General features: G+C 36.0%; 1 protein-coding gene and 1 long non-coding RNA gene across 2 annotated transcripts in view; one reads left to right on the forward strand and one right to left on the reverse strand.

The window, feature by feature from the left end:
• Positions 1 to 27,831, reverse strand: part of LOC120421949 (uncharacterized) — a 194,241-nt gene that overhangs the window by 81,271 nt on the left and 85,139 nt on the right. The window lies entirely within an intron of this gene.
• Positions 11,762 to 13,404, forward strand: LOC128092735 (uncharacterized). Its single transcript, XR_008211964.1, has 2 exons — positions 11,762 to 11,826; positions 13,192 to 13,404. It is a non-coding gene; the product is annotated as an uncharacterized LOC128092735 (long non-coding RNA).

Consider the following 27,831-nt stretch of genomic DNA (forward strand, 5'->3'; position numbering starts at 1 on the left):
TCCTCTCTGCGGTAAGATTCAAGCAGTAGGGCTGGCCATTTTTTATGTATTTCATTTTCGGGTCATCGGGCTGGCTGGGTTGGGTTAGGTTTGGTGAGGTTATGTAAGGAAATAAATAGAAATTCAAAAAAACTAGAAAAATTAAAAGAAATTAAAAAAAATAAAAGAGATTCAAAAAAATAAACGAAATAAATAGAAATTAAAAGAAATTTAAAGCAATTTTAAGAAATTCAAAGAAATTTAAAGTAATTCAAAGAAATTCAAAGAAACTTAAAGAAATTTAAAGAAATTTAAAGAAATTTAAAGAAATTTGAAGAAATTAAAAGAAATTAAAAGAAATTAAAAGAAATTAAAAGAAATTAAAAGAAATTAAAAGAAATTAAAAGAAATTAAAAGAAATTAAAAGAAATTAAAAGAAATTAAAAGAAATAAAGAAATTAAAAGAAATTAAAAGAAATTCAAAGAAATTCAAAGAAATTCAAAGAAATTCAAAGAAATTCAGAGAAATTCAAAGAAATTCAAAGAAATTCAAAAAATAAATAAAAGAAATTACAAAAAATCAAAAAAAAAATGTGAGAAATAAAAAGAAATTAAAAGAAATTAAAAGAAATTAAAAGAAATTAAAAGATATTAGAAGAAATTCAAAAAAATTAAAAGAATTTAAAAAACAATAAAAGAAATCAAAAGAAATCAAAAGAAATTAAAAGAAATTAAAAGAAATTAAAAGAAATTAGAAGGAATTAAAAGAAATTAAAAGAAATTAAAAGAAATTAAAAGAAATTAAAAGAAATTAAAAGAAATTAAAAGAAATTAAAAGAAATTTAAAGAAATTTAAAGAAATTAAAAGAAATTAAAAGAAATTAAAAGAAATTAAAAGAAATTAAAAGAAATTAAAAGAAATTAAAAGAAATTAAAAGAAACTATAACAAATTAAAAGAAATTAAAAAAACTTAAATGAAATTAAAAGAAATTAAAAGAAATTAAAAGAAATAAAAAGAAATTAAGAGAAATTAAAAGAAAATAAAAGAAATTAAAAGACATTTAATAAAATTGAAAGAAATTAAAAGAAAATAAAAGAAATTTAAAGAAATTAAAAGATATCAAAAGAAATTAAAAGAAATTAAAAGAAATTAAAAGAAATTAAAAGAAATTAAAAGAAATTAAAAAAAATTTAAAGAAATTAAAAGAAATTAAAATAAATTAAAAGAAATTAAAAGAAATTAATAGAAATTAAAAGAAATTAAAAGAAATTAAAAGAAATTAAAAGAAATTAAAAGAAATTAAAAGAAATTAAAAGTAATTTTAAAAAAATAAAAGAAATTTAAAGAAATTAAAAAAAAAATAAAAGAAATTAAATGAAATTAAAAGAAATTAAAAGAAATTAAAAGAAATTAAAAGAAATTAAAAGAAATTAAAAGAAATTAAAAGAAATTAAAAGAAATTAAAAGAAATTAAAAGAAATTAAAAGAAATTAAAAGAAATTAAAAGAAATTAAAAGAAATTAAAAGAAATTAAAAGAAATTAAAAGAAATTAATAGAAATTAAAAGAAATTAGAAGAAATTAAAAGAAATTAAAAGAAATTAAAAGAAATTAAAAGAAATTAAAAGAAATTAAAAGAAATTAAAAGAAATTAAAAGAAATTAAAAAAAATTTAAAATTTTTTAAAAAATAAAAGAAATTTAAAGAAATTAAAAAAAAATAAAAGATATTAAATGAAATTAAAAGAAATTAAAAGAAATTAAAAGAAATTAAAAGAAATTAAAAAAAAATTAAAGAAATTAAAAGAAATTAAAATAAATTAAAAGAAATTAAAAGAAATTAATAGAAATTAAAAGAAATTAAAAGAAATTAAAAGAAATTAAAAGAAATTAAAAGAAATTAAAAAAATTTTTAAAAAAATAAAAGAAATTTAAAGAAATTAAAAAAAAATAAAAGAAATTAAATGAAATTAAAAGATATTAAAAGAAATTAAAAGAAATCAAAAGAAATTAAAAGAAATTAATAGAAATTAAAAGAAATTAGAAGAAATTAAAAGAAATTAAAAGAAATTAAAAGAAATTAAAAGAAATTAAAAGAAATTAAAAGAAATTAAAAAAAATTAAAAGAAATTAAAAAAAATTAAAAATTTTTAAAAAATAAAAAAAGAAATAAAAAAAAAATAAAAGAAATTAAATGAAATTAAAAGAAATTAAAAGAAATTAAAAGAAATTAAAAGAAATTAATAGAAATTAAAAGAAATTAAAAGAAATTAAAAGAAATTATAAGAAATCAAAAGAATTTAAAATAAAAATAAAAAAATAGAATACATTTAATTAATTAAAAAAAAATCGCAAAAAATAAAAAAATGTCAATACTTAAATGTTTTGCAATCTTATGATGGCGAAACAACTGTACAGGTGTATAATGCATTTTAAAACACTTTTTTCATTTAATTGTTGAAACCATTGTTCGTGATTTCAATTTTTATACTTTTTTATTCTTCCCCCCCCCCTCGACTTTTGTCAAAATCGAGTGACAAAAACTTCAAAAAATATTTGCAACGGCCTAAAAGAAATAAAAAAAAAAACTAAAAGAAATTAAAAGAAATTAAAGGAAACTAAATGAAATAAAAAAAGAAAATTAAAAGAATGAAAGAAATTAAAAGAAATTAAAAAAGAAAATGAAAAGAATGAAAGAAATCAAAATAAATTAAAAGAAATTAAAAGAAAATAAAATCAATAAAAAAAATAAAACAAATTTAAGGAAATTGAAAGAAATAAAAAATTAAATTAAAGAATTTTTTTTTGTATGTATTTAGGACATTAAAGAAATTAAAGGAAATAAAAATAAATGAATAGAAATCAAAAGAAATTTAAGCAAATTAAACAAGTCATCAAGCCATCAAGTCGTCAAGTCGTCAATTCGTCAAACGAAATTACTTTACAATTTTATAAACTTTTTTAACTGATTTTTGGAATGTTGTGTAGAATTTTAACGCGAAAATACTTTGTTCTCTCATCTCTGAAATCCCGTGCCAGAAGCGAACATTCGTGGGCAGTTTGGGGTGGGGGTGAAAACCCCGGTCCTGGAATAACAGCACATTTCAAGGATTTTCCATTATCGAATTGCCTGTTCGTGACAGGAATCAAAACAACAAAACCCGTTTTATGCATTTGCTCTCTCTCTTTCTCGCTTCCCTGATGTGTGAGTGTGATATGTGAGTGCGCGGTACGTGAGATGTGTGTGTGTGTGTGTGTGAGCTCCCTCCCGTGGATATTTTTCTGTTTATCAACCAAAAATTGGTGCCCACGTGCAGCAGCTGGTCGTGCTTTTCCGGGCAAACGTGGACGAACAAATTTTTGAACTTTTTCATGTTTTAGCGTGCAGGTTTTTTGTTGTTGTTTTGTTCCCAGAAGTTGTTTCATGTTTTACACAAACTTGCCTAGCGGCACGGAATCTGCCAACACCAGACCGGTCAGGGAACACCAACTGTTAATGTATCCTCCACCTCCCCTGCTGCCCTTCTGGTGAAGGAAAGGTAAAAATCGTCGTCCCATTTTCGGTGGTCTGACGATAGCGACGGATACCGCTGTGAAATTGCAAAAGCTCAGCTTTTGGTGCTCAGGTGCTACGCGGAAGGTGTGATGAGGAGGGAGGTGGGTTCCAGAGGTAATGCAATGAAAAGTTTCACATTTTCGTAACAATCTCCTAGCATTTTGAATTTCCAAAAAGTGGCAGAATGGCTACCCACGGTGGTTCTACAAATTCTGGACAGAATGTGTCTGGGGCAGCGCAGATTAAATTTTCAACGTTTCCCCTAATCCTCTGTTCGGACAAGTCAGACAGTTGGGCAGTTAGCGTAAAAGAAGATTGGATTGGGTATGAAATTGTCTGCTTGTAAAGGTTGCCAGTGTTCTGCTGATGTGTTTCGTTTTTTGCTTAGGCTAATAAAGTTTTATTAGCAAGTTTATCAGCATTTTTCGTTTAAGTATTCAAAACGTGGAAAAAGTTATTGTGATCTTTGGAACTATTATTGTTTCTAAATAAACAAAAATCTCTGAAAACGTTTGTTTGGGATAATCCGTAAGCTTCTTCTTTTGTAAAATAAAATTAAGGTATTTTTTTATAAATTGATTAGAATAATAAAACAAATATTTTCTAAAACACGGTGTTCAAACTGTAAGTTTCGTCTGCCTCAAAAGGGGATCTTGTAGCAATTACGTTGATTCACATTCTTTCCGTGAGATTCAAATAATTGCTTTTGTATGAGTTGTAAAACGTTGATTTCGTTAAAGTGTACTGTAAACTGGGCTGCTCACCATTGAAAAAACGGCTAATATCCACTTTTGGCAAAAACGAGATATTAGCACCAGGTGGTAGAGGATGTTCCAACGCATCTTCTGAAACTTGAATTTCACTGAAATAGTGTTTAGACTTGGCTGCCGATGCGATAAAACCAAATGGTTAATATGCCACTCTAATGGGAATTTGCCTTGACGGAGATTTGGCGACAAACACTAAATGAGATTTTCTAATAGCCGAATTTTCAATTATGGGCAGTGGGGTGATAACGACTGTGATGAAAGTTTTTTAATTGTCGATTATTTTTGCTACTTCATATGACATATGACAATACCACTTTTGCCCGATCCATTAGCTTTTGGTTTCTATACACTTGAAAAACTCTAAAATTTTGATTAATAGAATGAAAAATCTTAAGATGAAACCAACAGAAAAATGAATCATTTTTGCAAAATGCAACAAAGTGGAAAAATTGTTTTTTTGACTTCCTTATTGAAAATTAAATAAAATTAAAATCAAATCTTTCACGAACAGCACATGAACCAACCTGCATGTAATCCTATCGACTCGGTATTTTTTTTTTAAACTAATTCTCATCTAAAACATTTAGAGAATTGTCAGACAGAATATCAAAAAATAAATTTACCATAAATTTAAAAAAGAAAACATATATTTTAAGCCATTACGAAATTCTGGCTTGAAATTTAATTTTTTATGCTTTTCAACTTTGAAAAATATTTGCATCGGCCTTATTACAATCTGATTGAATCTATTTGAGTTTACATATTTGTTCACAGCTTCAACAAATTATGGTCATTTGACATCTAAGCATGGTGATAGGTGAGCTTAGTGATTTTTCACGCTCAAAAATTGCAAATTTCATGGAGACCTTAATTTCAAACCATCAAATTTTACGGAAATTTTGTGGAACGTGAAAAACTTTTAAATAACTCTGAAAATCTTTTGTTAAAATTAAAAAAACTTATGTGAAAATAAAATAAAAACTAGTTTTGTTCTTCAATAAACTAAAAAATATTTTCAATACAGTTTCCATCTGGTTTTTGACTTTGAGCTATATATATTTTTAAACGTGTTCTCATTATTGAACTGATTTTGTTTAAACATTCGACTAATATAGATAACAAGTTTTCGCTGAATTGCTACTTTTTTGTCTTTATTCATTTGATTGAATTTTATATTACAGCAACAGTTAACGTCTTGTCCAGCCAAAATGATTAAAATAACTTGAATTGCGATATTTTGCCAAGTTTATTTTTCAAGATCTTCAACTCACTTTTCAAAAACTATATAAAAAATCAAAATGCGAACAAAAACAATAAAAGTGGTATTTATTAATTTCTACGAACACTATTCATTCAGGCAATACAATATCGAGAAAATTAAACAAGACCGAAAACTGTGATGTTTATAAAATATCATTTAAAAAAAGTATAACTAAATCTTGAATAAACCAAGCTGGAAATGAAAAAAAAACTTTGAAAGAGTAAAATTAAAATAAAAAAAGCAGTCGAATTGTTATTACCACGAATGGAAAAAGTTCGATAGCTCGTTTTGGTCGTTCGGATAGGCTGGTCGTTTGGGGGGTTAGTAAATTTATTAAGTTTCCTAAGAAAAACTGTTATTGATAATCTTAATAGCAATTTATTCAAATAGAATTCCATTTCAATTGTTTATTCTGATTTCTTGCTCCTCCAGTCAATAATATAATGACTCAGGAAAGATAATGTTTCTGCTGAATGTTATTTATACATGAATGTTTGCATTTAATTGATTTTCTAAAAACAATCAATCCGCGAAATCTTCACTAAAAACTCACTAAGCCTAGTGATAGGTTTTGTGTCAATAAATGTGTAGGAACTGTTGTATTTTTCTTCGGTTTCTGTTGAATTTCACATTTAAACACACATGTTTTCGGTAAAATTACTTAAAACAAAGGTAATATTCAACCAACCTAATTTTCAACTTTAAGTTATTGTGTGCGAAGTTATTCGTCCTCTCTAAATTAGTGTACAGAACTAATAACAACAACTCTTTCTTAAATATCTTGTGGTTGCACAAAATGCAATAATCATTTCGAAAGCACTGATTTCACGACTTTAATCCCTTTTAAACTTCAAAGTCAGAACACCAGGGCCTGTCGCAACATCCTAACATAGTACAACAAATTGATACACAGTAAAATTTGTGTAAATTTTGAAGTTTTAAGATTTAATTTAACCTCCATTTAGACTGAAAAAGAGACATTACAACAGAACAGTAGTAAAATTACACATTTTCAGAGGTAAAATTACACATTTTTCTGACATACCTTTACTGTGCACGTTCATTTTCAATAAATTCATTTATTCGAAAAATACTTAATAATTCAAAAACAATGAAAACCATTTTTATCTTATTTTTTTATCTATGTCATAAATTGCTGACGTTTATTTTGCAGCTCTTCACCATGAAAAGAATAAATTTAATACAAAGAAAAATTCCAAGCAAATAAACAGAATAGCAACAATTTCCAAACACTTCCCAACCCACCAGCAAATGCTTCACTTTCCTCCACTTCAAACTCTCGACATTCCGCCAGCAACAGTTCGGTGTCAATTTAGGTTCATTTTCCTTTGCTTCCTCTCATTCCTTAACTTCCAGCTTCCGGACTTGGTCCTGCTGACCGGAAAACCCGAGGCTAATGGAGACGAATTACAATTCCATTATAATGAGGTTTTATCCGAGAGGAAGTGTACTTTTTATGTATTTTTTTGCCTGTGTCATTGTTTGACTGTTTGTGGCCAATTTTTTTCCACCAGGAAAAAAAGTTGCCTTATTACTTAGCTTTCTCCCTCTGCCAGTTACTTAATCCATAAGTTAATTCTTGCCGCCAATTATCCCTTGGCTGTTCAAACCACACTTGCTTCATTGCTCCGAGGTTCGCTTTGAATAAAGCCCTAACAAGCTCCAGGACAATTCCAACCAACTTTCAACTGTCACTTACAGTAGTTGACACCTCCCCATCTCCCCCCGAAGTGGTCCTTGGGACATCGAACCGAGCGAGAGGTGTTTTCCGGCGAAAATTAAATTACATCCTGTGGGTGGCAGCAGCTTCCCTCCCCACCGTTGAAGCGTTTTAGGCAAGTTTTGAGGGAAAGGGGGGGGGGTCTGGTACTCCCACAGCTCATTATCGCGCTCTCGGAGCCCCGCAACAAGACCGCGCCGCGTGGCACTGACACGTGGATAATACTGGCGAGGTGAGGAGGGAGGGCGCGGAAGAACTTTTCGATTTGTTCTGGCTTTGAATGTTTTGTGGCTTTTTGCTTGGCTTTCGATCGGGAGCGCTTTCATTTTCTTTTTTGTTGGCGTGATTTTTTTTTGTGTGGTGTTCTGCTGGAAAATGGTGGAAAACGAAATTTTGCAGCAAATGAGTCCTTTGGGATTGAGCTGGGAAGAAGAATGCGAAAAGAACCAAAATCACCCCACCGAAACGGGGAAAACTAATTTGGCAATTTTCCATGGGAGTGAAGCGAAATGATGAAAAGAAAGTAATGCTCTAAGGACCACTCAGCGAGTTGCGGTTAATTTACTCGGCGAGAATGACTGTTGTGGAAATTTATTAGAGAATTCGATATTCAAAAATCAAACAAAAAGATTATTGAAATTTCTTTTTTTTCCTTATTTCAAAGAAATTTATAGAAACTTAGAGAATATAAAAAAAATAAAAAGTATTTAAAATTCAAAAATAAATAAAAAATGTTATAGAAATTGAGATTAATTTCAACACATTTAATTAAATTGTTACTTCCCGAGCAGACGGAAATAACTTGAGAATAACATATTTTGATATTTGAAAATACTAGGCCAATAACATTTTATGTTATTTATAACAAGATTTGTTATTCGTCGTTTTGAATTTTTTGTTATTGAATTGTTATTATAATAACAGATTGATAACACTATTAGTTATTCTTCGAACAAATCTTTGTTATTATTTTTTGTTATTTTAACAACTAATCCGATCATATCAATAACAGTTGGAGGTATTCTTCCTTAACAAAAAATGTTATTCCAAAGTTTTTTTGGCTTTCAATCAATACCAGCCAATAACAAATTTCTTTTATTTTTAACAGTATTTGTTATTGAAATGGCATGAATTATGTTATTACCGTCTGCCCGGGTTACTTTAAATTTCTGCCAATTTCAATAATTTTATGTAATTTTATGCTATATTTTTTAATTTTTTTTAATTTCATTCCAATTTATTTCACTTACTTTGAAAAAAAAAATTGAATGAAATTTAAAAAAGTAAAAAATATACCATAAAATTACATAAAATTAAAGACATTGGCAAAAATTTAAAGCAAGTAAAAGAACATTAAATACATTCAAGGGAAATGGAAAAAATATAGAAATTGTATGGAAAAAAGAAATTGAAAAGTACCTGACTTTAATTTGAAACAAATTGTAACAGATTGAAAAAAATACAGGAATTTGAAAAAAAAAATTAATGAAAAAGAAAGAAATCCAAAGACATGGGAAAAAAAAGAAATTGGTAAAAAGGAAAAACGAAACATTGTTTAAGAAAATTGTAGGAAAATTAAAAGATTAAAAAATACATAAAAAATTGAAAAAAAATCTTAATAAATGGCAAAATTTGAAACAATTACAAACTTCCATCAGAAATCGAAAGCAATTCAAAGAAAAATTTAAATGGATGAAATTGATTAAAATTTAAAGAATTTGAATAAAATTGAAAGAAATAAAAAAAAAAAGATTGAATTTTCAATAAAGTGAACGTAATTGATAGAGATTTTTAGAAAATGAGATGAGTTATAATTTGTAGAAGATGAATGAAATTTAAAGAAATCAAATGAAAATGGAAAAAAGAAAATAATTTGGAATAAATTAAAAGCAACTAAAAAAAAGCAAGAAAAAAAAAAAGTTGCGGAAAAAATAAATAAATAAACAAAATTAATAAAAAAATCGAAAAAAATCATATGTTGAAAAATTCAAAAAAAATCTATATTTATTATATACAAAGAAAAAAAAGAGTTCAAATGAAAATTACGAAAAATAGTTTTTGTTAGGGGAATGGAAATAAAATGAAAGATATTTTTTAACTTTGTGATTTTTCACGCTCAAAAATTGCAATTTTCACGGGGACCATAATTTCAAACACTAAATTTCACGGAACGTGAAAAATGTTAAAATTTCCCTTATCATTTTTTGTTAAAATTTTATGAAATACTTTTCATCTTACATTACATGGTTTTCTTCGATCAACTATACATTTTCGTCGCCAATTAGAAAATCTTTTCTAACATTCTATGTTCTTTTGAGTCAAGTTTGTTCTTAACATGATGTAATCTAGAATAATATTTTAAAGATAAATTCATTAAATCTTGTAAAAATGGATTTCAAATTTCCACAAAGATTGTTTAATCAAATTCTTGATTTCGTGAACATTCCACGGGACTTTAAATATTTTATATATTTAGAAAAGGCCTAATTTTTTAGATCAAAATTAATTTTTTGAAGCAAAATTCATCGAATCTTGTATACATTTAATCTTCTTGTTCCTTTTGTTTTTCCACCTTTTGAAGAAAATGGTAGCCAAATTGTTTTATTAAAAAAAAAAAATTGTTTTGCTGGTGCGTGACGAACTTTATGGATGAAGCTTTATTGTCACACTTTTTAATGAAAAACTAATATAATTTACATAAAAAACTTGGTTAACTCATCAAATGTCAAAATAATGAGAAAATCGAGTCCCTCCGTCCCAGAGGTTGTGGTGACCTCCTGGCCCACAGGTGCGCACGCGGGTTTCGGGTCGCGGACCCTCCGGGTCTCCGGACCGTCCCGCAGAGCCGGCGTGGTGGTCGCCGAATCCTACACCTGCCCGAGACTAACACCTTCAATTGAAGGAATAGTCCTTCAATAAAGAAATTCACGCACGAGTTACCCAACTTTTCACACATGGTTACAATACGATCTTCAGATCCAAGAAAATTACCTGGCCTCGCCCAAGCGTATTACGGTTGGGTTGGGATGACCGCGTGTTAGGTTGACGTCACTCGGTCGGTTTTCCTAAGCTACAGAGTGCACATGTTTTAAAGGTTTGAACCGAGCTACAAATAATCTATCTACTCACAAAGCACACTCCCTATCGGCGCGTTGGGCCTAGTAAAAACGTTCAAAACCACAGGTTTCAATTTGAACTAAAATTTAGGAAGGTACAATTAGATCACAAGCTGAACCTAGTCTTCTTCTTGCCACTCACTATGACGATCGGCAAACTCTGCGACCGCTTCGCTGATTGTACTTCCACTTGGACACACGCGTGTGCACAGCTTGCCGGTCAAATTGAAAAGACCTGTCGTTGCCTTAACCTTTGGCCCGCTACGTTCCAAGGACAAGGTCCCCGGTCACAAATACAGACGAGGTGCCCTTCGGGTTTTATGGACATTATATGTGTTAAGTATCCGGCGAACGATGAGTACTGTTCTGTGACTCGGTTAGAGTGAGAAGTTCCAGCGAATGCCGCCAGAGGCACTGAAGGTGCCGAAGGGAAAGATAATGCAACGCTGCTTTCCATGTTCGTTAGGGTAGTTTAGGTAACTTTCGCCTCGTATGGAGTGCACATACAACAAATCGATAGGTGGTTCCTGTAACCAGGTTACATTTCCCCCTTCCTCAACAAAAAAAAATTATGCAAGAATTTTTTTTACACTTATACGATCACTTAAACTGAATTGATGAGGGCGCTTTTGTTCCTTACTTATTATTTTAGTTCTCAACGATTATTTTTAGAACCACAGCGTAACTAATCCAACATTTGATTTCGTTTACGAAGCGCACTGGAATACTGTTTGTCGTCCTGCTTCTTCAGATTACGTGTTCTTCCTAATTCCGATTTTTCCCGTTTATTATACGACTTGCAGATAAAAATCCACTATGACCCGTACTCGATTCCGCGTGAATCATAACTGAAGGTCATTCCTTCTCTTGCCGCTTATTGAATTCAGCTATAGAACAATGTATTCCCTTGTTAGGAGATATACTCCTCCGTTTCAGATAGTTATCCGAACAAAATGGCTAATTTTAGTACCTTTGTTGAACTCAGTTTGGTTCCATAAATTCCGCCTAAAGTTTTATATTTTCCTACTCTTTTTTTCTAACCTAGTCTGAGAGCGTACGCCACTAGCTTTTTGCTCTCGTGTACTAAACCGCTTTACCGACTTGCAGGCCGACAACCTCGGCAAATCAAAACAATTCAAACGTCAGTCCCGTCGCGAGTTTTTTCGCTCTTGTTTGCGGTTTTTGACTTTTATCTAAATATTCTTCGATTTATTTCTAAAAATTTATTAACTAAATTAAGTAAATAGTGGAGGTGGTTATTATTGTGACATGGTTTAGGGGTTGTTTACTTAAGAAAAATGAAAATGAGCTATTAGACAGCGTCGGGAAGGGAAAAGGTGGGGAGTGTTTGAATGGGGTATTGTTTATGGTTTGCAGAGAAGAGAATTAAAGAAAAGATGGTGGTAAGTCTGGTTTGGTTTGTTTACCCTCAATGTACTTTAGTTTAGTTTAGAGTTGTACAAGCTAGTGCTTTTATCCCAAGATCAACGTTTCTGGAGATCCGCGGAACGGAAAACTCCCAATTTTTGACCGGTTAAATCTTCCAGTTCGTAGCAATGACTACCCAACTTGGCGATAACCTTGGCGGGAGAGTAAGTGTTTGCTAATTTAGCATTAAATCTTTTCGCCTTATTAGATAACCCATAATTTTTCTTCAACACTACTTCCCCTTTTTCAAAAGTGGGGGCTTTCGCTTTCGAGCGGAGGTTATAATACTTCCCGTAGCGATCGTAAGCTTTTTTTAGGTTGAGTTTCACTTTTTCAAATATTATTTTCATGTCCTCTCCCAGTTTCTCGGCTTCCTGTTCTGTTCCTCCGTTGGTTTCCCTGATCCGCGAATATTCTTCCCCGGAACTGATATAGTTGCGCCCATGATTGATGAAGTAGGGCGTAAACTCGGTAGATTCGTGTACTGCGGTCCTGATGGCAAGGGCCACTTGGTTGATATTTTCGTCCCATTCGCGTTGATCGTCCTTGAGGTACGTCCGAATGGCCGCAACAATGACTCGGTTCACTCGTTCGGTCGGATTGTTGGCCGGGTGGTAGCTCGCATTCTTCCAGTGATTAACCTTGTACCTTTTCAACAAGTTCCCAAACAACGCGGATTTAAATTGCGGTCCGTTGTCAGAGATTACGATTTCGGGGACCCCGAACTGCAAAAATACCATCGATTCCAGAAACGCCACTAGGGCGGTAGTCTTGGCCTCCCTCATTGGTTGAATGATCACGAATTTCGAGAAATGGTCGGTGATCACCAACAGGACCGTGTTCCCGTGCTTAGACCGGGGAAATGGTCCCATGTAGTCGACGGAAATCATCTGCCAGGGCATGCTAGCCACCTTTGATCGACCTATCGGCGGAACTCGAGCTGTGTTGGGATATTTCGAGGTTCTGCAGACTTCACAGCCTCGACAGAACCGCTTCACGTCGACGGTCATGCCGGGCCAGTAGTACTTCTCCTGGATCTTTTTCAACGTTTTGTAGAACCCGAAGTGGGCCACGCTGTGCTCGGCGTCCAGAATCAGTATGCGTTCGGCTTTCGTAGGAACCATCTTCCACTCGAATCGTTGATCGTTTGGAGTTGAGCTAGCAACGAACTTATAGACCTTTCCTCGGATCACCCGGAAGTCTTTGTACCGCTCCTCATCCTTGGCGATGTTCTTCTTGAGCCGCTCGAGATCTAGATCTATCGTGAACACATCCGGTTCTGGAACAGCTCTGGACAGGGCATCTGCCACCACGTTTAACTTCCCTTTCCTATATTCCAGGATGATGTCGTGTTGCTGCAGTTTCAGTGCCCATCTGACCAGCCGCGCGGAGTTGCCCTCAATGCTGACCTGATTAAGCCACTTCAGCGATTGCGCGTCGGTGACGACCTTGAATCTGGTGCCCTCCACATAGTGTCGAAACTTCTCTATGGCCAAGATTACGGCGAGGCATTCCCGTTCAGTTGCAGAATACTTCACTTGGGTTGCTGAGAATTTCTTCGAAAAGAACGCGATTGGACGACGGATTCCGGCCTGATACTGCACCAAAACAGCTCCAGCGGCGACTAAGGACGCGTCTGACTCGATGACGAAAGGCTGGGAGAAGTCCGGATTGGCGAGCACCGGTGGGGATGTGAGTAAACTTTTGATCTCATTCAGAGCCTTTTCCGCTCGTTCGGTCCATCCAATCTTAGACTTTCCCTTCAGGAGGTCCGTAATCGGTGCGAGCACCGTACTGTAGTTCGGGATGAATTGTTTGTAGAACCCGACCATGCCTAACAGTCTACGAATCTCCTTAATTGTAGTCGGTGCGGGGTAGCTCAAAATGGGTTCGAGCTTTTGGCTATCGATCGACAACCCTTCTTCCGTCAGGACGTAGCCCAAGTAGGAGATTTTCTTTTGACAAAAGCGAGATTTTTCGATACTGATTGAAAGGTTGGCAGCGGCCAGGCGATCAGCAATCTTCTGCAACAACTGAAGATGTTCCTCGAAAGTGTGGGAGGTGACGACGATATCGTCCAGATACACGAAGACGTTCGGTTCCAGGTCGTATCCCAGCACTTTGTTCATCAGCTTGGTTTGTGTTATAGGCGCTCCTGTCAACCCAAACGGCATCACCTTGAAGCGGTAAAGGGACTTCCCAGCTCGGAACGACGTGTAATCTCGACTTTCCATCGCTAGCGGTATTTGCCAATACGCCTTGGACAGATCAATGATCGAGAAGAATCGGGCTTTCTCAATTCTCCCGAGAATTACCTGCATGTCCGGGAACGGATACGCCTCCTTTTTGGTCACTTCGTTGACTCGACGACAATCGAGGCACAACCGCCATTCTCCGGACGACTTTCGGACCGGGAGCAACGGATTACACCAATCTGAATCCGACTCTTCAATCACGTCGAGCTCCTTCATCCTCTCGATCTCTTTGTCCATTTCTTTCTGAATGGTCGGTGAAACTCGATACCGTGGCGGTTTCTTCGGCCGCTCTCCTTCTAAAATTTCGATTTTATGTTCCAAAACATGAGTTCGTCCTAATTTTCCGTTTCCCATCAGCTTACGCACTACAGCTAGAAGTTGTTTATTCTCAGTTGGGGACAGCGGATGCTCCGTCTCCACACTCACGATCGGCTTCTGATATGGAGGTTCTACAGCCGGAAGCTCGAGACTAAGATCTTCCTCAACGGGTACCGGTCGGATGAATCCCGTATCCGGTTCGAGAACGAGGTTGATCTCTGCCGATTCTTCGGCGAAGTACGTCTCGATAAAATTGATCGAGATCTCGTCCACGCCTACTTCGTTAACGTTCAACTGAGTGAGTTGCCCATGTTCTTCTACCGCGGGTGTGATCTTGAACAACTTCCAGAACTCGTTCCCAAGAATCAATTTCTTGGCCAGATTAGGTACGAACAGGGTAGGGATCACCTGGGTCACTCCTCGGAACGTGTATGGGATATAAACGGAACTCAAGCAGTTGTGTGCGGTTCCATCAGCGGTTCGGATCTTCAATTTCGTGGGAGACCTAGTGAAGTTGTGTTTGTTGAGCAGCTCGGCGTCACTTAGAATACATGCCTCCGCTCCTGAGTCTAACAGTCCTTCGACAGAAGTCCCGAAGATCGAAACGGTCACATAAGGGCACCGATTTTCCCGAACGTTGATGGTCAACAGTTCAGAAAAACGATCGAATGAGCTGTCGGGAGTGTTATTTGCGTTGGAAGAGGTCCTCCCTAATTCCCTTCCAAGAATGGGTTTTTTTGGTTCTCCATTCTGGGGTGATTTTCCGGACAGTTCGCGGTCGTGACGTCTGGTCTTCCGCACACATGGCAAAACAGCTTGATGTTCCTCTGGCATCCTCTCCAGAAATGCCCGAACTGACGGCAGTTCCAGCATAGTACGTTGTTCTCGGTCTCCGGCGCGTTTTGGTTCGGTTCTCCTTGTTCTGGTCTAGCGAATCGTCGAGGTCGGGATCTGGACATCGCATTGACTTCCTCTCCATACGGTTCTTCGTCCGGTGGGTACGCATAAGCTCCGTCTTCTTCCAGGCAATTGACATGATACGGTCGCGGGCGGGGTGCGTACGTGCGATAAACCGACTTGTCCAGCTCATGGCATAGATCGCTCAGCAGGTCTACAGTCAGGTTCTCGGGTCTCATGAACGCAAAATGAGGACGGTACCAGTCCTTCATGTTATCAAATAAGATACTGCACAACTCGCCGTCACCCAAAGGTCTACTCATCTGCTGATTTAATCGCTCGATTTCACTTCGGTAGATCTGGAACGTTTCATTAGGGTATTGCTCTCGATTTCGGATCTGTCTCGCTAGTACTTTTTCCTTGTTCGGAGTTTCAAATCGAAGGCGGAGTTGGTGCTTCAACATTTGCCACGATGCAAATTTGTGACTAAACGTGTAGTACCAGGTTTCCGCGACGGATTCCGATTTAAAGAGGAAATTAGCCTTTCTCAACAGTTCCTCGTCGCTGACTTGGTTATTCCCAGCGAGTATCTCGACGCGTTTTACAAACTCTTCGACTGACATGACCTTCTGATCGCCGCTGAATTTGATTGGCCACTTGTTGATCGGGATCCGGTGATTGTCATATCGTCCTTCGAACCCACGTCTCCCTGGGTCATAATCTGGAACCGACCCCCGGTCCATGGACCGATTAGGACTTGGTTGTTCGGGCCTTCCACCTGACTCGCGGTATCGTTCGAATTCTCCTTCCGTACCCCGTTGTCCGTGATTTCGATCCGGCCACCGATCTGGGTTTCCCGAAGAGTTGCCTCGCGACAATTCGCGGTTTCTTGAATACCGGTCCAAATTTCCACGGCCAAATGGCGGATTCTGGCTTGGGGAACCACGATTTCCATCATTTCCCAACGAAGGATCTCCCCTAATTCCGTCGTTATTCTCCGGGTTTCGATTTCGCGTGTCGTAACCTTGGGCTCCATCTCCGTCCGGATAATTGTCCGGTAATCCTTGATCGAACGGGGTATCTCGCTGCCGGAAGTCCGGGTTACCTGACCCACGTCCATCGATCGGCCTTCCTCTGGGGTTGGCGTTGATTCCATTGCCGCCTGGAGGAGGCTCTGACCGATCCCGGTATGGTCTTCCGCCAGCCTGGTTGTTGCCGAGGTTCAGGTTTCCGATTTCCGGTTCCTCGGTCTCGTCTCGATTTCGATGCTGATTTTGGTCAATAAATGTGAGCATACTTTGCATTAATTGATCCATCATTCCTTCCATTCGGGTTGTTAAAACGTCGTCCACAATCTGACTAAGTTCAGCTCTCACGTTCGGGTTCAGTCTGGAATTCCTTGGCGGCACCGGTGCTGTTTCATCGACGTACGGTGACGAATGCTCCGATGGTCCGTGATTTTGCGTGCTCTGACGATTCTGGCCGCCTCTCGCTAGGGGAGAGTCGAAGTTACCACCGTGCGAAGAATTCGCTCCAGTATTGTCAATCCACGAGTTTGATGCCAAATCGAAGATAAGCCTTCTGGGAGGCGCTGTTTCCGGGTTTGGGGTCGGATTGGTCGTTCGTCTCGGCACGGTTCCCGTGCGACTTCTCCCGGGTTGCGTATTCGGACCCGCTCCACTTTGTGCTCCGTGCACATTTGACTGCGTTCCGGCGCCATCGGGATTACTCTGTCCACTTGTGTTGGACAGCTGAGGTCCCCCAGAAGCGTTCCTCCGCGGTCCACCTTGAGGACTGGCGTAAACTCCAAAGTAAAAGTCAATTTCCTCCAACAATTCATTCTTTACCATGACCTGGTCTCTCGTCGGCGCCTCGGTACGCAGAACACGTAACCGGATGTGTCTCAACCGTGTTAATAACTCTGACCTGGCACCGCATCGTTCCAATTCATATCGCAAGTCGACGAGCTTGGATTGTATAAAGTTCGTGTCTTGGATAATCGTTCGACGAGAGGTCAGGACAACAGGTTGGTTCATTTCTGCCAACTGGGCACGTCGCAACACCAGCCTCCGATCCTCCAATTGAAGATGCGAAATGTTTATTTGTCGGAGGTTCAACTCATACTCCACTTCGTCGGGTAAGAGCTCGCTCGGGTTCAAATACGTTCCCAGACCGACTTGATTGTTATTTGAAGCCATGTTGAGAAATGATTTTTTTTTTTGATAATTCCTTGTTTTTTTTTCAATAATTTTTAAATAATTATAAGTTATGCTAATTCAAATTTAAAGTAAGCAAACCCCAATTTTTCACCCCGTTATACAATTTCCCAAATACCAATAGATTCGCGAATAGATTTCCCTAAATTCTACCTTTATTTTCCACTGATCGCGCCCGGAATAATCCTAATTTACTCGATTTGCAAATACTGTGTCGTTCCGAGAATAATCGTTTTTTTTTTTTTTTCTACAACTACAACTCTCTAAAGCGCCCTAATCAATTATCGCCCCACGTTGGGCGCCAAATGTAACAAGCGCGTCGCTGCTGAACGGCAAGGGTTCAAGGAGATTCTGCTACTCCGCTTAAGCGCCAAGTCGACGTCGTCGTGCTATCTTGTCGCACCCGCCATTTTGACGTTCCGAGAAAAACGCGTTTTAATGTTTGACCTTGAATATTCCGAAACGAGAGCACGCAATGTAAACAATAACAAACACGTTTTGTTTGACTCAGCATTCTGTGCATTGTCCCAAAGTTTGGTTGAAGTTGGTTGCTGGAGTCCCGAGTTATAATTACAAATGTTTACGGTAGTCTAGCTTGTACGTGCGACAAACGCATCCTGACTTTCCTGGCCTGAAATCCCTTTGGCCTTTTGTCGCACTTACATCAATTTTCATGGAGTGACAAGATAGCACCACAAGATTGAAACTACTTTCATATGTAAAGTGACAAAAATGCACGGAGTTTTTTCGGTTTTTGTTGAATATCTCAGGATTGAAATCGAATTTTGGGGATCTGTGAAGGTCAAAAGGTGAGGCATTGTGAGCTGCACAAAACGGCGTTCTTAACTCAATTTGGCCCAAAATGCACGTACGACAAGTTAGCACGATGGCGACGAAGTACCGAGTTCCCAAGGTACATGCAAAGCAGCGTGTTCGTTACGTCCCGGTCTAGCTCGCTCAGGGCGAGTTCATTTTTTTATCCCGAAGCCACTATTCGAACCCCAACAACATCGCTCAACGACATCCCTCCACATAGAATATCTTTAAAAACTAGGAGACCTTATCCTGGAGTTTCGCGTGTAAGAACAACAACAACTCTTAAATTTTTAGGGCAAACGGAAACACGACGACGTGTAGCTCGAGAGTTTATTGTCCGGACATTGCCTGCTGGTGGCGCGCTAATTCTTATCCCCTAACATTAGTCTAACCTTTTCCCGTAACGCTTTGGTTCATGCATCGCACTGGTGTCTATTTTTAGAATAACAAAGGGTGGGTCTGACCTGGATTCTGCATGCTGGTGGTGACGAAACGGCGAAGGCGCCGGCGTCGGCGTCGGCGGCGGTTCGGCTGGTGCTGGGTTGGTGTCTTGGCTTGTTGTACTAAAGGCAGCTGATCAGGCTTACGCAGATGGTTTGCACGCGTCACGTGCTCGACGGCCAGTGTGGCTGGGCCGCGTTCAACTTCCCCGGGGTGGCTTGGTTCGAGGCCGGGGATGGAAGTTCGGCAATTGACGACCGAGTCCCTCCGTCCCAGAGGTTGTGGTGACCTCCTGGCCCACAGGTGCGCACGCGGGTTTCGGGTCGCGGACCCTCCGGGTCTCCGGACCGTCCCGCAGAGCCGGCGTGGTGGTCGCCGAATCCTACACCTGCCCGAGACTAACACCTTCAATTGAAGGAATAGTCCTTCAATAAAGAAATTCACGCACGAGTTACCCAACTTTTCACACATGGTTACAATACGATCTTCAGATCCAAGAAAATTACCTGGCCTCGCCCAAGCGTATTACGGTTGGGTTGGGATGACCGCGTGTTAGGTTGACGTCACTCGGTCGGTTTTCCTAAGCTACAGAGTGCACATGTTTTAAAGGTTTGAACCGAGCTACAAATAATCTATCTACTCACAAAGCACACTCCCTATCGGCGCGTTGGGCCTAGTAAAAACGTTCAAAACCACAGGTTTCAATTTGAACTAAAATTTAGGAAGGTACAATTAGATCACAAGCTGAACCTAGTCTTCTTCTTGCCACTCACTATGACGATCGGCAAACTCTGCGACCGCTTCGCTGATTGTACTTCCACTTGGACACACGCGTGTGCACAGCTTGCCGGTCAAATTGAAAAGACCTGTCGTTGCCTTAACCTTTGGCCCGCTACGTTCCAAGGACAAGGTCCCCGGTCACAAATACAGACGAGGTGCCCTTCGGGTTTTATGGACATTATATGTGTTAAGTATCCGGCGAACGATGAGTACTGTTCTGTGACTCGGTTAGAGTGAGAAGTTCCAGCGAATGCCGCCAGAGGCACTGAAGGTGCCGAAGGGAAAGATAATGCAACGCTGCTTTCCATGTTCGTTAGGGTAATTTAGGTAACTTTCGCCTCGTATGGAGTGCACATACAACAAATCGATAGGTGGTTACTGTAACCAGGTTACAATCTTAGCATGGTGATAGGTGAGCTTAGTGATTTTTCACGCTCAAAATTGCAATTTTGACGGAGACCTTAATTTCAAACCATCAAATTTTACGGAAATCTTGTGGAACGTAATTTTTTTTTAAATGGCTCTGAAAATCTTGTGTTAAAATTAAAGAAACTTATGTTATAATAAATAAAAATAAATATTATTTTTCAATAAACTAAAAAATATCTTCATTTTCAATACAATTTCCATCTGGTTTATGACTTTGAGTTATATATATTCAGCAATTCCCCACGAAAACAGCATAGGAAAAAACAAAAGTGCTCGGATCGGGCTCAAAATTTTTCTGGGGGTTCCCTGGCCGAAATAATTAGACCCGTATTTTTTTGTTTGGCCATTAGGGTGACCTACGCCGTCTTAGGGTGGTCTGAAAAATGGCCATTTTCGTCGATTTTCGCAAAAACCACTTTTTTCAAAAAATCATAACTCCTCGCCATTTCAACCGATTTCAATTGTCTTATACGCAAATGAAAGGTGATAAGTTGGCCTATCAAAGAAAAATAATAAAAAGTTTCAAAAATCTAGCCTAACATATGAAAAGGTCGAATGAAACTTTAAAATGCCGTTTTAACGGTGTCTGGACCAAAGAGCCCAAGTCTGGAAATATTTTTATCGGATTCCCCGGACATTTTTACATAACATACTAAAAAATGGGAGGAGTTCATTAACAGGATTCTGAGATATGATTTTTTGAAAATAAAATCCGTGTTTTTCGACGCGCCGCGCGCAAAAACACGAAAATGACAAAATCGGCAAAAAATCAACTTTTTCCACTAAAACTGCGATAACTTAAAAATTTCAGCGATGACCTATACATGTCTGGGTACCAAAAGTTGCGTCTTTCAATTACAAAAATTTTGGTACCCAGACATGTATAGGTCATCGCTGAAATTTTTAAGTTATCGCAGTTTTAGTGGAAAAAGTTGATTTTTTGCCGATTTTGTCATTTTCGTGTTTTTGCGCGCGGCGCGTCGAAAAACACGGATTTTATTTTCAAAAAATCATATCTCAGAATCCTGTTAATAAACTCCTCCCATTTTTTAGTATGTTATGTAAAAATGTCCGGGGAATCCGATAAAAATATTTCCAGACTTGGGCTCTTTGGTCCAGACACCGTTAAAACGGCATTTTAAAGTTTCATTCGACCTTTTCATATGTTAGGCTAGATTTTTGAAACTTTTAATTATTTTTCTTTGAAAGGCCAACTTATCACCTTTCATTTGCGTATAAGACAATTGAAATCGGTTAAAATGGCGAGAAGTTATGATTTTTCAAAAAAAGTGGTTTTTGCGAAAATCGACGAAAATGACCATTTTTCAGACCACCCTAACACGGCGTAAGCCACCCTAATGGCCAAACAAAAAAATACGGGTCTAATTATTTCGGCCAGGGAACCCCCAGAAAAAATTTGAGCCCGATCCGAGCACTTTTGTTTTTTTCCATGCTGTTTTCGTGGGGAATTGCTGTATTATGAAACGTGTTCTCATTTGTTGAATTGATTTTGTTTAAATATTCGACTCATATAGCTGATATGTTTTCGCTGAATTGCTTCTATTTTATCTTTATACATTTAATTGAATTTTTTATTACAGCAAAATTTAACGTCTTGTCCAGCCAAATGATTAAAATAACTTGACTGCGATATTTTGCCATGTTTATTTTTCAAGATTTTCTACTCACTTTTCAAAAACCATATAAAAAATCAAAATGCGAACAAAAACAATAAAAGTGGTATTTTTTAATTTGTACGAACACTATTCACTCAGATAATACAATATCGAGAAAATTAAATAAGACCGAAAACTGTGATGTTTATAAAATGTGATTTAAAAAAAGTATAACTAAATCTTGAATAAACCAAGCTGGAAATGAAAAAAATACTTTAAAAGAGTAAAATTAAAATAAAAAAAGCAATCGAATTTTTATTACCACGAATGGAAAAAGTTCGATAGCTCGTTGTGGTTCGGATAGGCTGGTCGTTTGGGGGGTTAGTCAATTTATTAAGTTTCCTAAGAAAAACTATTATTGATAATCTTAATAGCAATTTATTCAAATAGAATTCCATTTCAATTGTTTATTCTGATTTCTTGCTCCTCCAGTTAATGATATAATGACTCAGGAAAGATAATTTTTCTACTGAATGTTACTTTTACATGAATGTTTGCATTTAATTGATTTTCTAAAAACAATCAATCCGCGAAATCTTCACTAAAAATTCACTAAGCCTAGTGATAGGTTTTGTGACAATAAATGTGTAGGAACTGTTGTATTTTTCTTCGGTTTCTGTTGAATTTCACATTCAAACACACATTTTTTTGGTAAAATTACTCAAAACAAAGGTAATATTCAACCAACCTAATTTTCCACCCTTCAACATTCAACTTTTATTTATTGTGTGCGAAGTTATTCGTCCTTTCTAAATTAGTGTACAGAACTAATAACAACAACTCTTTCTTAAATATCTTGTGGTTGCACAAAATGCAATAATCATTTCGAAAGCACTGATTTCACGACTTTAATCCCTTTTAAACTTCAAAGTCAGAACACCAGGGCCTGTCGCAACATCCTAACATAGTACAACAAATTGATACACAGTAAAATTTGTGTAAATTTTGAAGTTTTAAGATTTAATTTAACCTCCATTTAGACTGAAAAAGAGACATTACAACAGAACAGTAGTAAAATTACACATTTTCAGAGGTAAAATTACACATTTTTCTGACATACCTTTACTGTGCACGTTCATTTTCAATAAATTCATTTATTCGAAAAATACTTAATAATTCAAAAACAATGAAAACCATTTTTATCTTATTTTTTTATCTATGTCATAAATTGCTGACGTTTATTTTGCAGCTCTTCACCATGAAAAGAATAAATTTAATACAAAGAAAAATTCCAAGCAAATAAACAGAATAGCAACAATTTCCAAACACTTCCCAACCCACCAGCAAATGCTTCACTTTCCTCCACTTCAAACTCTCGACATTCCGCCAGCAACAGTTCGGTGTCAATTTAGGTTCATTTTCCTTTGCTTCCTCTCACTCCTTAACTTGCAGCTTCCGGACTCGGTCCTGCTGACCGGAAAACCCGAGGCTAATGGAGACGAATTACAATTCCTTAATAATGAGGTTTCATCCGAGAGAAAGTGAACTTTTTGTGTATTTTTTTGCCTGTGTCATTGTTTGACTGTTTGTGACCAATTTTTTTTCCACCAGGAAAAAAAGTTGCCTTATTACTTAACTTTCTCCCTCTGCCAGTTACTTAATCCATAAGTTAATTCTTGCCGCCAATTATCCCTTGGCTGTTCAAACCACACTTGCTTCATTGCTCCGAGGTTCGCTTTGAATAAAGCCCTAACAAGCTCCAGGACAATTCCAACCAACTTTCAACTGTCACTTACAGTAGTTGGCACCTCCCCATCTCCCTTCGAAATGGTCCTTGGGACATCGAACCGAGCGAGAGGTGTTTTCCGGCGAAAATTAAATTACATCCTGTGGGTGGCAGCAGCTTCCCTCCCCACCGTTGAAGCGTTTTAGGCAAGTTTTGAGGGAGAGGGGGGGTCTGGTACTCCCACAGCTCATTATCGCGCTCTCGGAGCCCCGCAACAAGACCGCGCCGCGTGGCACTGACACGTGGATAATACTGGAGAGGTGAGGAGGGAGGGCGGAAGAACTTTTCGATTTGTTCTGGCTTTGAATGTTTTGTGGCTTTTTGCTTGGCTTTCGATCGGGAGCGCTTTCATTTTCTTTTTTGTTGGCGTGATTTTTTTTTGTGTGGTGTTCTGCTGGAAAATGGTGGAAAACGAAATTTTGCAGCAAATGAGTCCTTTGGGATTGAGCTGGGAAGAAGAATGCGAAAAGAACCAAAATCACCCCACCGAAACGGGGAAAACTAATTTGGCAATTTTCCATGGGAGTGAAGCGAAATGATGAAAAGAAAGTAATGCTCTAAGGACCACTCAGAGAGTTGCGGTTAATTTACTCGGCGAGAATGACTGTTGTGAAAATTTATTAGGGAATTCGATATTCAAAAATCAAACAAAAAGATTATTGAAATTTCTTTTTTTTGCTTATTTCAAAGAAATTTATAGAAACTTAGAGAATATAAAGAAATTTATAGAACTTAGAGAAAAATAAAAAGTATTTAAAATTCAAAAATAAACAAAAAATGTTATAGAAATTGAGATTAACTTCAAGACATTTAATTAAATTGTTACTTCCCGAGCAGACGAAAATAACTTGATATTTGAAAATACTAGGCCAATAACATTTTATGTTATTTATAACAAGATTTGTTATTCGTCGTTTTGAATTTTTTGTTATTGAATTGTTATTATAATAACAGATTGATAACACTATTAGTTATTCTTCGAACAAATCTTTGTTATTATTTTTTGTTATTTTAACAACTAATCCGATCATCCCAATAACAGTTGGAGGTATTCTTTCAAACTAAAAAATGTTATTCCAAAGTTTTTTCGGCTTTCAATCAATACCAGCCAATAACAAATTTCTTTTATTTTTAACAGTATTTGTTATTGAAATGGCATGAATTATGTTATTTACGTCTGCCCAGGTTACTTTAAATTTCTGCCAATTTCAATAATTTTATGTAATTTTTTGCTATATTTTTAAATTTTTTTAATTTCATTCCAATTTATTTCACTTACTTTGAAAAAAAAAAATGGAATAAAATTTAAAAAAGTAAAAAATATAGCATAAAATTACATAAAATTAAAGACATTGGAAAAAATTTAAAGCAAGTAAAAGAACATTAAATACATTCAAGGGAAATGGAAAAAATATAGAAATTGTATGGAAAAAAGAAATTGAAAAGTACCTGACTTTAATTTGAAACAAATTGTAACAGACTGAAAAAAATACAGAAATTTGAAAAACAAAAATAATGAAAAAGAAAGAAATCCAAAGACATTGGAAAAAATAAAAGAAATTGGAAAAAAAGGAAAAACGAAACATTGTTTAACAAAATTGTAGGAAAATGAAAAGAATAAAAAATACATTAAAAATTGAAAAAAAATCTAAATAAATTGCAAAATTTGAAACAATTACAAACTTTCATCAGAAATCGAAAGCAATTCAACAAAAAATTTAAATGGATGAAATTGATTAAAATTGAAAGAATTTTAATAAAATTGAAAGAAATAAAAAAAAAGATTGAAATTTAAATAAAGTGAACGTAAATGATAGAGATTTTAAGAAAATGAGATGAGTTATAATTTGTAGAAGATGAATGAAATTTAAAGAAATCAAATGAAAATGGAAAAAAGAAAATAATTTGGAATAAATTAAAAGCAACTAAAAAAAGCAAAAAAAAAAGTTGCGGAAAAAATAAATAAATAAACAAAATTAATGAAAAAATCGAAAAAATCATGTGTTGAAAAATTAAAAAAAATCTATATTTATTATATACAAAGAAAAAAAAAGAGTACAAATGAAAATTACGAAAAATAGTTTTTGTTAGGGGAATGGAATTAAAATGAAAGATATTTTTTAACTTTGTGATTTTTCACGCTCAAAAATTGCAATTTTTACGGGGACCATAATTTCCAACACTAAATTTCACGGAACGTGAAAAATGTTAAAATTTCCCTTATCATTTTTTGTTTAAATTTTATGAAATACTTTTCATCTTACATTACATGGTTTTCTTCGATCAACTATACATTTTCGTCGCCAATTAGAAAATCTTTTCTAACATTCTTTGTTCTTTTGAGTCAAGTTTGTTCTTAACATGATGTAATCTAGAATAATATTTTAAAGATAAATTCATTAAATCTTGTAAAAATGGATTTCAAATTTCCACGAAGACTGTTTAATCAAATTCTTGATTTCGTGAACATTCCACGGGACTTTAAATATTTTATATATTTAGAAAAGGCTTAATTTTTCAGATCAAAATTAATTTTTTGAAGCAAAATTCATCGAATGTTGTATACATTTAATCTTCTTGTTCCTTTTGTTTTTCCACCTTTTGAAGAAAATGGTAGCCAAATTGTTTTATTCAAAAAAAATTGTTTTGCTGGTGCGTGACGAACTTTATGGATGAAGCTTTATTGTCACACTTTTTAATGAAAAACTAATATAATTTACATAAAAACTTGGTTAACTCATCAAATGTCAAAATAATGAGAAAATTAAAAATAAAAATCACATAAAAGCAATTGAAAAGGACAAACAAATTGAAAATAAGTAGATAGACAATAGATAAAATTTTAATAAAAAATAAATCAAGGATATTTTAGAAAAATTAAAAGTCATAAGAACAAAAATCTTAAAGAATTAAAAACATAGAAATTAAAAAAATACAACTAACCGAATAGAATTCAAACACAATGAAATTCAAAACCATTTTCCAACCAACAACTAACACGCCCTTGGGAAATTCAATCAAATCGCCCAATCTGATCCGTGCTGGCAAGAAATCCTTTCGGGGTTCGGCTGGGCCCTCAAGTTTGCCAAGGTTTCCCACCAGAAAGAGTCTATTTGAATTTCAGATTTAATTATTCCGTACAAATTTGCTTAAGCCTACGCGCGTAACTCTCTTCGTGTACCGTCAGTGGGGGTGACTATGGGTCAAAAAACGATACACCTCTCGTATTTTCTTAATAACAAAAACAATTTAAATAACATCGAAAATCTTTCAACGTAGATTTGTTCTTAGATAGTTTACTAACATTTTCCCAAAATATGGTGGATTTTGATGAACACTACCTTAAATGCCTATTGTTTGAAAATTGACCCAATCTCACCCCTTAGAGGGGGTGACATTGGGTCAAATGAAACTAAAATGATGCTCAAATACAACGATATGGTAAAAACAAGTCATCCAACAGTGTTTCTTGTTCGAGGGAATCGTATTGACACGCTACAATGTTTGAAGTGGAGATTTTCAAACATTTGGGTAGTTTTCGAGCAATTCTAACAAAAATATTAGAAAAATGATTTTTCGAGAGGTCATTTTTGGCCAAAAACGTACCCCAACTTTAGACAGCTGCCAAAATAACAGGATTTGTTCTAGGAACAAGATTTTTTCAGCGAAGTCATCTTAAGATGTCCCCTACACAACCCTTTCAACAGAATTCATTTTCATTGAGAAGAACCTGAGAAATTGTAAAATCCGTCAAAAATCACTTTGACCCAATCTCACCCCCCAGACCCAATGTCACCCCCACTGACGGTACCTTCGGCGGCGGCGTCCGTAATATGCCCTCGTGACGTGACTTTAAGCTTTCCGCTCAATTTCCTCGCAACTCTTTTGGTTGGTGTCCGAGGACCGGAATAAAAGTTTTTTTTTTTCGGGCACGAGCAGCACGAAATAAAAAAAAATCCCGGGGTTTTCCTCGTGGGAGCCATTCGCGATGGACGATGGTGCCATTTTTCCAAGCAACATAATTTTCCAACCTTGGCCATTTTCCCCCGAATTCTCGAACCCTTTTTCGGTGTTCCGTTTCATGGGCACGTGCAAGTGTCCGCCCCTTCCCTCTCTCTCCCCACCCTTCTCAAAGGACCTTCTCGCAAAGGTTGAAACTTTTTTCCGGCGGAGCTCGGCTGGAAATCAGTGATCTCATTTGTTTCACTTGTTGCCCGTGCTTAACCTTTTGTGTAAATCTCGCACCGGAAGTTCGGCCGGCGAGAGCGAGGGTGGTCCAACCCAACCCACTCTACGTTCTTTTATCCGTCGTGTCTTTTTTTCCCCACGATATGGTGCTTATCAGAGGGAGTTTGGGTGGGAAAAGGTTAGAGTTTTTCGACCAGCCGGGGTCACCCAGGCTGGCAGTGAGTAATGTTTTACTTTT

Source organism: Culex pipiens, chromosome 2, assembly GCF_016801865.2.
Source record: "Culex pipiens pallens isolate TS chromosome 2, TS_CPP_V2, whole genome shotgun sequence".
Lineage (NCBI taxonomy): Eukaryota > Metazoa > Arthropoda > Insecta > Diptera > Culicidae > Culex > Culex pipiens.